Source organism: Chrysochloris asiatica, unplaced genomic scaffold (assembly GCF_000296735.1).
Source record: "Chrysochloris asiatica unplaced genomic scaffold, ChrAsi1.0 scaffold00265, whole genome shotgun sequence".
Lineage (NCBI taxonomy): Eukaryota > Metazoa > Chordata > Mammalia > Afrosoricida > Chrysochloridae > Chrysochloris > Chrysochloris asiatica.
Window position 1 is genome coordinate 700,546 of NW_006408783.1, and position 8,250 is coordinate 708,795.

Below are 8,250 nucleotides of genomic sequence, written 5' to 3' on the forward strand. Positions count from 1 at the left end.
CTCCTTACTGCACTTCCACCCAATCTGCCATCTTGTTTGTTCCTTGGTTATATATATATATATATATTTTTTTTTATCAAGGTTGGTCATTGTCCTTATTATAATAGCCAAAGAGTTAGAAAGGCAAAATGACATGTGAACTGAGGCAGTCTGCACAGCTGATGAGGACACATCCCTGCAGAAACAATGATGATGTCATGTGTCACTGAGAATCTCTTCCTGCATTCAGTGCTGTGTTTGATGGCCGAGTCACATGATCACAGTGTGAATGGAGCTTCCAGTTTCTGACACAACCTCTCAACTGAGTTGTGATACGTGAGTGGAAGTAACAGCTTCCACACGTTCCTCACGCTCCCAGTGAGCAGAGCTCGTCTATTGTAGCGTGATAAGTGTCTAAACCCCCTGCTGCATACCTTACACTCATAAGGATTCTTTCCTTTTTGGAAACATGGGAAGTTTTGTGCAATCATGAGAGGTTCCCACATTCATTACATTAATTTGCACATTCTTCTCCACTGTGCACCCTTAAATATGAAGTGAGTAACAAACATAGACTTTCCCAAGTTGGCTATATTCATAAGGCCTCTGCTAACTAACTGTGAGTTTACCTGTTTAGTGAGGATTGGTTTCTCCATATTCCTTACACTCGTAGTGAATTTCTCCATTATGAGATATCATATGTACAGTGAGGGATAAGGCATAAACAAACACTTGTACACATTGTTGACATTCATATGGCCTCTTCCAGTGTGGCTTCTTCTATGTCTAGTGAGGATTGAGGACTGCCTGGACACTTTCCCACACTGTGTACACTCATTAAAGTGGGTCTCCATTGTGACTTTGCACATGTGTAATGTGGTGTGAGGAATCTTTAAAGGCCGTCCCACATTCCTTACATTCATTGGCCCTCTCCCCACTGTGAGTTTGCAGATGTTTACAGAGGGATGAGTACCTACCAAAGACTTTCCCACATACTTTACATTTATATGGCCTCTTTTCACTGTGGATTCTTCTATGTGTTGTGAGGCCTGACCATTGAGTAAAGAATTTTCCACACTGCTTACATTCATAGGACCTCTCTTTACTGTGGATTCTTCTATGTATTGTGAGGCCTGACCATTGAGTAAAGGCTTTCCCACACTCCTTACATTCATAGGGCCTCTCTCTACTGTGGATTCTTCTATGTACTGTAAGGCCTGACCCTTGAGTAAAGGATTACCCACACTCCTTACATTTTTAGGGCCTCTCTCCACTGTGGATTCTTCTATGTGTTATGAGGTGTGAGAGTCGACAAAAGGATTTCCCACAATCCTTGCATTCATAAGGTCTCTCTCCACTGTGGATTCTTCTATGTCTTGTGAGGTGTGAGAGTAGTCGAAAGGCTTTCCCACACTCCTTACATTCATAGGGCCTCTCTCCACTGTGGATTCTTCTATGTGTTCTGAGGTTTGACACTTGGAGAAAGGCTTTCCCACAGTCCTTATATTCATAGGGCCTCTCTCCACTATGAATTCGCATAGGTGCAGTGAGGGAGAATTCAAAAGGATCTACTTCTGTGGGAGCTTTTTGGTGCACAGAAATACCAGGAATTGGGATAGAGGTTTCCCCATACTGGTTGCGTTCAGAACATTCACACAGGTTCTCAATTGCACCAGTTCTCAAATGTCTCCCCTGGTTGTCAAGGTGATCCTTCCAGCAATGTGATTCCATGACTGCACCGACTGAAGCCAAGTTTCTCAAGGTTTCCATCATCACATCTCTGTAGAGTTTCCTCTGAGCAGGATCCAGCAAATCCCACTCTTCTTGGTTGAAGACCACAGCCACATCTTCAATGATCATTGTACCCTTTCCCATGCTTCACCTTTGGGAAATCTAAGAGCAGGTCCCAGACAGGACCCAGAGCTCCACGGATTCAGGCTGAGGGACAGGAGTGGACAAACAGACACACAGTGGCCATCTGCGCCTCCAATCTTGGTCCTTTGTGGAGTAGACTCCCTGACTGGACTCCTCTCCCTGCCCCACGTGTGAGACCTCAGACCTTTAGTCTCCAGGAGGCCGAAGAAGAGACAACGGCATGCTGGAGATAGGGAGCAGCGCACTCAGACCTTAATATGAGTCTGCGGGGCACCTGCGGGTGATCAGGTGGAACCAGCCGACGGGAGATGGTGTCCACACATACATGTCACTGGAGTAGAAAAAAGACCAATCGGTTATATATTCTTGAGTGCTTCAGTGTACATCAAAAAAAGAAACAAAAACAGGGAATAGAATCAAATGCCATTGAATGATGATACATGGAGGGGATTGTAATCATTGCAATGAAATGAAATTCAATAGGATGAATGTAAAACTGATGTTCTCCCATGTAAACTATCACTCAATTCACAACAAAAACTTTGAAAAAATAAAAAGTTTGTTTTTGCCAGAGTACCTGACAATTTCCTCTAAGTATTTTGTTTCATTTTCATAACAAGCACTTCCTCCCTTGAAAAATCCTTTTAAAATACCTTAATTTTGAGGTAAAGAACTTAAACTGTAAAAACAAAACAAAAAATCCCCACAAAATCTTAACTTTTTTTTTTTTTTTAAACACTCTTCAAATTCCTTTAACTTGACAAATAGGTATAATCTCTTCTTGTCTACTCTGGTGAATATAACTATACCTTATACAGCAAAGTATCCAGTCACTTATTGGGAAACCCAGAGGCAAGAGCTACTCATTTACACTTTCTACTCAAACACACAGCAAATGTGCCATATTCATATAGACTTTATTATATATATATATATATATATATATATATATATATATATCTTCTGGCAAAGATATAATTTTGGAATGGCAAAGGCAACAGGACTTTCAGATCTCAACGTTCTGGAAGGGAATTAGTCTGAGTCTTCATCATCAAGATAATTCTCGGCATTTCTTTATGTCTGCACCGCATCTGTTCCTCGTTTTGTTTAGGAGTGATGCACATACAGCATTAGGAGTCAGTTTTTTCTCATTGCTTCTTAAGTCTGTTCTTTTTTCCAGAAGCAACTAAACAGTATCTGCATAACCCTTCCAGGCAGCAGCATGCAGAGCTGTGTCCTTCAACTTGTTCTGTTGGTTCAGTTCAATATTTGGCTGAGTAAATAGCATTTCCAGTATATCTTTGGGACCCCATGGCAAGCTTCCAGCTTTGTCTAAGCCATTAATACCAACTTGGTTGTCCAAACACTCTCTCAACCATCTCAAGTTGCCTCTTTTTGCAGTTTCGTGCAATGGATTGTCAATGGATTCTGCCTGCTCAGCCACGTTGTTGCTTGAATCAGCCCAGGACTTCCTTTGCAGGTTTCTTTCCACCAACTGGTATCAATAATGTAGATAATATCACCTTTTTCAAAGTACAATTATCTGGAGTTCTGGGTTCAAATGTATGCAGAGCTCTGAAGACTTTAACTTGCTCTGGTTTGAATGGTTTGGGTGGTGACTTCCAACATCCTGTTTCCTGGAGTGGTTAATCCTAAAGACTATGCAAAAAAAAGCCAACCAAATTTCCTTCCAGCCAGCACTTCAGGCACCCCAAAGTTTCTTTTTGTCTGGTTTACTGTCTTCAAGGATATGTGCCCACCCATGGCTGTAGGAGAAGCAGACACAGGCGGAGTGGTTCCTCCAATCCTGCCCTGACCTGCAGCTGCTGGACACATTGGGTTTTCCAAATCATTATTGTAGAGGGTCTGCACAGCCTTCTTGTCTAGTCCACCATCTTGCCACCTTACTCCAGTATCACTCTCTTCTTTTTGCAATAAACCTTCCTTTTGAAGTGCTTTTGGGGAATTAGGACCTCCAACTTTCAGTAAACAGCCAAATATAGTAACCCTTTGTATACGTAAGCACTCCCAAATTGAGACTATTATTATTTAATTTGTATTTATGAAAATTACGTGAGAAAATGGAACCCAAAGACCTCACTAGCTGTTTAGTCGATGATAGTTACCCACTCCTTGGAAACCCTCTACAGGATCACTATGAGTTGGAACTGACTCAATGGCACTTAACAATAATAGCAAAAATATCACTGCTAGAGCATTTGTACCATCAAAACATGATTTAGAGAAGGAAACAGTAGTATATATTGTTTGACAATTCCAAGTTTATCTTCCAAAATAAAGGAAAGTGAGTATCTGGGGCTAATACTTTTTTCTCTTGAAAATGTTTCTTAAAAACAGAATTAACACCTATGGATATAATAGCTCAAAAGAGGAAACAAATATTTACAGTGAGGATCATTCCCACCCCCTTGATACACAGGGTATATGGGGATGGGCAACTTGGACATTGGCTACCCAAAATGGGGTGGCTACAAAGGCAAGAACTGACTGGCTTACAAGCTTTCAAAAGGGAGACTAGATCCAGAGGGCGCAGAGGAAGGTAGACTCTCCACTGAGCAGTATCCAATCTGTTTGGGTGGGGCTGATGAAAGGCAATGGGGATAGCACTCATGTGGCACGATAGTGAATAATTGCTATCGGGACTGACTGTGAGGGTTGGAAATGTAAAGGTAGACATTTTGTAGCAAAAGGAGGAGCGTGATTGACTTTGCAGTCCAGGAGTAGAGGTCCCTGGGACCATCAAGGGAGAAGAGCAGAGTGCGGAACCCTACCCAGAGAAGCAGTGATGCCAGAGATGGAAGCAGAGATGATGACATGGAGAGATGGAGCAGCTGGGGACTCTAGAACCAGAGAGGGAAAGGGGCTGTGTGCTGACGACTGGTGGGGGGTGGGGGGTGGTCAGGCTTGCAGAGTATATCTTGGTTGGTTGATGATGCATGGAGGGGATTGTAACCATGGCAATGAAACGATATATAATAGGATGACTGTAAAGCTAATGTTCTCCCATGTAAACTGTCACATAATTCACAATAAAACATTTTAAAATTTTAACAAATTTAGCTCACAATGTGAGGATTAACAGTTGGGAGTTCTTAGAGTAAAAAATTAAAGTGCCTAGTTATCTGGTAACCTTTAAAATGTAGGTATTACTGCACTACCTCCAAGAACTCAAGGAGACAATTTCATTAAGATTGATGCCCTGCTCCAGAGAATATAGAGACATAAAGTAAATGTAACAAAAACAAAAATCGTCATCACTGGACCAATAAATAATATCATAATAAACGGAAAAAAGATTGAAATTGTCAAAAACTTCGTTTTGCTTGGATCCACATCAACATTCATGGAAGCAGTATTCAAGAAATCAAGTGCTGTATTACATTAGAAAATCTGCTGTAAAAGACCTTTTTAAAATGTTCAAGAGCAAAAATATCGGTTTGAGGACAAAGGTGTGCCTGACCCAAGTCATGGTGTATTTTCAATAGCCTCATATGCATGTGAAAGTTGGAAAATGAATAAGGAAGACCATAGAAGAATCAATGCATTTCAATTATGCTGTTGAAGAAGAATGTTAAAAGTACCATGGACTGCCAAAAGAACAAACAAATCTGTGTTGGAAGAAGTACAGCCCGAATGCTTCTGAGACCCCAGGAAGGCCAGACTCCATCTCTCATACTTTGGACATGTTATTAGGAGGCACTAGTCCCTAGAGACCTGGTATGGCATTGTGGGTTAATGCGCCAGACTGCAAAACCATTTGAACTGCAAGGTCGGCGGTTCAAGCTCACCAGATTCTCCTCAGAAACCCTATAATAGGGTCATTACGGGTTGGAACCAATTTAATGGCACTTAACAACAACAACAGTCCCTGTACAAGGACATCATGCTTGGTAAAATCAGTGAAACAGAGGCAGACATCCATTGAGATGGATTGACACTGTGGCAGCAGCAATGGGCTCAAATGTAACAATAATTGTGAGGATGATGCTGGACCAGACAGTGTTTGGTTCTGTTGTGTACAGGGTTGCTATGAGTTAGAAGCAACTTAATGGCATCTAACAACAACAGTGAATCATTTTCTTGTTTGTCTGTCCCCTCATCCTCCAAGATGGGCATAGCATAAATAGAAATACTAAAAGTCTTACATAATTTTCTTTTACTTCTTGCTCTTTAGAAATCTCATGAGTGATTTGATCTCCATGTCTAGAAGAAGGCAATCCGGGAGATCCGTATCTGTAGACACACTGTGGCATATTCATTACAGACACAGGGAATGAAATCTATTCTTCTTTTTAATTATTGTGCTAAGTCTATATATAACAAAACATTTGCCAGTTCAACTTCTTTTCACATGCATATTTCAGTGACATTAATTACATTCACAATTTGCAACCATACGCATCCACTATCCATTTCCAAATTTTCCATCATCCTTAATGATTTAGAGTAATTCATTCTTTAAGGGGAAAAAAAAAAATCCCTAAGAAACTTCCCCAGGGGCTCTTGAATTTGCAAACCCCAACTCTTGCCTCATTTCTTTCTTATCTTACCAGGCTCCTGACCCCTGCAGAGGAAGCTGCCACAAGATTCCCTATGTGGTTGCTCCGGCTGGTGACCTTGTGCTGCCCTCTGTCATTGGCGCCCCATTCAGGCTGATGTTCCCACTAGACCTTGGTGGCAGGTATTGTGCAGGACTGAATTGGCCCAGCTGCTGTGTGGCATTTTGATTGATGTTGCGACTGGAGGATGAGGTCTTTTAAAACCCTGTTTCCTTTGTAAAGGCAGCTTGGAAAATCACTCTGGCTGCCTGTGTGTGTTCATGTGTGTGTATCCTGCATGCTGTGAATGACTCTTCAAATACTCAGCCTGCCCCTATTGAATTTAATTCAGGGGTCTCCAAGGTAAGGAAGAAAATGAATCCCACATCCATGGCTTTTGATGGAGAGAGGTCCAGCCGCTCAGTATTTCAAGCTCACTGAAGATGCTCCGATTTTTATCTTGGATCAAATACGTCTTCAGAATTGGCAGGATTGGCCTGTTTCCATGTTGCTCCCAGGATGTTCTCAATTCCTACAACCCAACACTGTATTCCCTCCCCCTTCTAGGCAAGTACAAAAGTAAAGTTGACCCTATAGGACATCTGACAAAACAGTCCAATCTGTATTTCTGCCTTGCTAAGCCAGAAAGTCTCAAAACTACCAGCGGTTCTGCAGGAGAAAGATGAGGCTTTTTGCTCCCATAAAGATTTACAGCCTTGGAAACCCTGTACAGGGTTGCTATGAGTCAGCACCTACTCCACAGCACATAACAACAACAACAACAAAGCCAGAAAGTCTAGTGTCCTGGTGTTGTGCTATGGGTTAATGCACTGGACTGCAAATCTGGTTTGAACTAAAAGGTTGGTGGTTCAAGCACACAAGCCGCTCCTCGGAAACCCTATACCACTCTGGGTCAGAATCAACTCGACGGCACTTATCAACAATAGCAACAACAGGCCAGAAAGTCAGGCTGGTGATTCTGGAATCCCGTAACCCAAATAACATCCAGGTGACATGATGCTATTAAAATGCTTATTTGTATAATGCAACTAATAAACTCATCAGATACACATCTTCACAGAAATCGGGTGTTGGCCTCATTGAACTGAGTGGTCTAAACATTTCATTTCACACTAAATCTTGGCAACTGTTTTGAAATAAGAAAGACAAGGGCACAGAACACATTTTCCATTTATGGTACCACTGAAAAAGGAGCTCTGGTAGTGTAATGGTTATGAATCAGGCTGCTAATCTCAAGGTCAGTCATTCAAAACTACCAGCGGTTCTGTGAGAGAAAGATGAGGCTTTCTGCTCCCATAAAGATTTACAGCCTTGGAAACCCTATACAGGGTCACTATGAGTCGGAATGGGCTCCATGGCCTACAACCACCACCAAAGTTATGTGTGAAAACATCAGTTTCATGTTTTTGCCTTTTAGTAGTCTCTCATTGCACATTTCTCAATTGACAACCTTCCTCTTTACTATCCAGTTCCTAAAATGGTTTGGACCAGATTTGAAACACTTCAATTATGGCCCAGGAAACAAGAGCAGTGTATGTATTGCGTAGTTATCAAATGTCTTGCATGGCAGATTTGGAGCCAAGTAGGAAGCAGGCAGTGGCACCCCACTCAAAGATGGCAGTTGCTTTGAATGGGTGTTGGCTGCCATCTTTCTTTTTTTAAAATAAATGTTTTATTGTGAATTATGTGATAGTTTACATGGGATACCATAGGTTTTACTTTCATTCTGTCATATATCGTTTCATTGCCATAGTTACAATTACATCCATGCATCATCAACCAACCAAATGTATACCCAGCAAGCCTGCCCCCCCCC

The 8,250-nt window shown here is 41.7% G+C and overlaps 2 pseudogenes; both read right to left on the bottom strand.

Annotated features, from left to right (window-relative positions):
- Positions 1–612: 612 nt before the first annotated feature.
- On the bottom strand, positions 613–1,839 carry LOC102827478 (annotated as a pseudogene).
- Positions 1,840–2,886: 1,047 nt separating this feature from the next.
- The window catches only part of LOC102827853, a 90,210-nt pseudogene continuing 84,846 nt past the window's right edge, over positions 2,887–8,250 (bottom strand).